At 40.2% G+C, this 2,371-nt stretch overlaps 1 non-coding gene across 1 annotated transcript; it reads left to right on the forward strand.

The window, feature by feature from the left end:
* The first annotated feature begins 2,000 nt into the window (after positions 1-2,000).
* Positions 2,001-2,105, forward strand: LOC111763260 (U6 spliceosomal RNA). Its single transcript, XR_002796157.1, has one exon. It is a non-coding gene; the product is annotated as a U6 spliceosomal RNA (small nuclear RNA).
* Positions 2,106-2,371: the final 266 nt, after the last annotated feature.

Below are 2,371 nucleotides of genomic sequence, written 5' to 3' on the forward strand. Positions count from 1 at the left end.
CGATCAACTTTTGGAAGCTAGAACAAAGATGGACAAATAATTGACCAAGCAGATCAAAGAAAGTCAGATTCATTGCTGGCTCATTTTATACTGCTCTATCATCAAAAGTCCAGGAACTGATGAAACAGGTAACTCTGGCAATGGAGGTGAAGGGGGTGACTTAAAACAAGGAGGTTTAGAAAAGCATGTAAATTAAACTAAACTCCTAGATCGCCGCCATTCTCTGTGCTACTGGATGACTTCTTTTCCCTATTCTAGCAACAGAATGGATGTTTATACCCTGAGTTAAACAAAGCGACAGTGAACTTGGAGGGCACAAACTGGGGTCAGAACAGGGATGCCACCCTGAAAAAGCAGGAGTCAGTGACCGTGCAGACACAGGAGCCCGAGGACCCCCTCAAGGCTCCTTCGCCCACTCAGCTTCCAGAATAGTGATGTAGGCAGAAGAATGGATGGGTTTTCTCTGGGGAACCTGACCGGCTCAAGAGGAAAATCTTAAAAATGCTGATATCAGGGTTCCCCCTAAAAAGCACCTGGCCAGGTCACCCATGAAATTCACTCAGAGCTTCCAATCAGTTTTTTACTCAACCTCATTCAGACATGAGCAGTCACCTAGGTATAACCAGAAGACAAATGACAAATGCCTCTAATATGCAAGATAGAGACTGGCAAACAGATCACAAACAGAGAAAGAAAACCAGAAGGGGAAAAAAAAAACATAAAGGGGAAATAAACTTTAAAATAAGAATATTTTGAGTAACTTTAAAGATATAAGTGGTGATACTGAATCTCAGATACAAGTGTTAGTAGAATGTTGTGTTTCTAGATTCTTGGCTATGTTGCATAAAGAAATTTAAGGACCTGCCATAAGGGAGACAAGGGGTTAAAAAGTTTATTGAGAAGTGAGGGAAAAGCTGAGGCAGGTTAGTATAGGGAAAGATGGAAGACTGCTTCACAGCTGGGAGCCGGCACACAACACGGCTGTGACCCCACCTGAGGGAAGCCACTACTGCGAACAAAGCCAGAAAGACCCCACCACGACCCTGGGCTCAAGAGGAAGCCCCGGATGACTCCAGACAGGTGGGATCCTATGGCAACCAATCAGAGCAGCAGCTGGGCCCCCTCCCCAACATTAGGAAAGGGGAGGAGGAAAGGCCTTAAAAAGGCCTAACCTGGGTAAGCGGCTGTGGCTCAATCGATTGGGCTCCTATCTACCATATGGGGTCTGGGTTCGCTTCCCAGGGCCTCCCTGTGAAGGCAAGCTGGCCCACATGCCGCAGAGAGCTGATGGCCGGTGCCTGAGGAGAGCTGGGCAAGATGACCCAACAAAGGGAGAAAAGCAGACAGAGAAGAATGCACAGTAAATGTACACAGAGAGCAGACAGCAAGCAAGCTGCAAAGTTGGGGTGGGGGGGTGGGGATAAATAAATAAATAAATAAGTCTTTAAAAAAAAAAAAGGCCTAACCTGGGGCTCTATGCACGCCTCACCCTGTAGCATGCCCACACCAGTGTCTGGGATGTATATTTTATTTCTTTTCCCTCATTTCTCAATAAACTCTTTACTTCCTCGCCTACTCTATGGCATGCCCTTAAATTCCTTTATGCAACATAGCCAAGAACCTAGAAGCCCAGAGCATTCTGCTAACACAAGGTCAGAATAATATTTTGAAAAGAACATCTAGAGAACATAAATGAGCTCTTAGAAATTAAAAACACAATAGCAGAATTGAAACATTCAATAAAAAGGTATGAAATTCAAGTTGAGTAAATCTCCCAACAAGTAGAGGAAAAAACAAAGAAAAGGAAAACTGGAAAAAAAGCACACATTATAAAATATCATATAAATTTATATATAGTATGTATTATAGTTATTATATTTATATATCTAAAATATATTTATAGTTTTATATATAAAATATTATATTTTAACAAAATATAAAACAGTTGAAGAAAGCCCATACCTGAATAATGGGATTTTTAGAAAAAAAGATCAAGCATGGTGATTGCTTCAGCAGCACATGTACTAAAATTGGAATGATAGAGAATATTAGTATGGCCCCTGCACAAGGATGGCATGCAAATTCATGAAGCATTCCATATTTTTGTCTATTTTAATACTCAACTATGAAAGAAATTGTGAATACATGTAAGTATATTTAATAAATTTTATTAGTCATGTTTTAAAAAAAGAGCATGAATGAAAGAAAATCAAAGCAATAATTTAAGGAAATCTCTGGAACTCAAATTCATGAGTTTCCAGATAGAAAGTTTCACTAACTGTGCAATAGATGAAAACAAATCCACACCAAAGCACATATCATGATGAAATATCAGAATGGGACAAGTAGATCTTAAAAGCTTTCAGAGGGT

This window comes from Dasypus novemcinctus, chromosome 8 (genome assembly GCF_030445035.2).
Source record: "Dasypus novemcinctus isolate mDasNov1 chromosome 8, mDasNov1.1.hap2, whole genome shotgun sequence".
Taxonomy (NCBI): domain Eukaryota; kingdom Metazoa; phylum Chordata; class Mammalia; order Cingulata; family Dasypodidae; genus Dasypus; species Dasypus novemcinctus.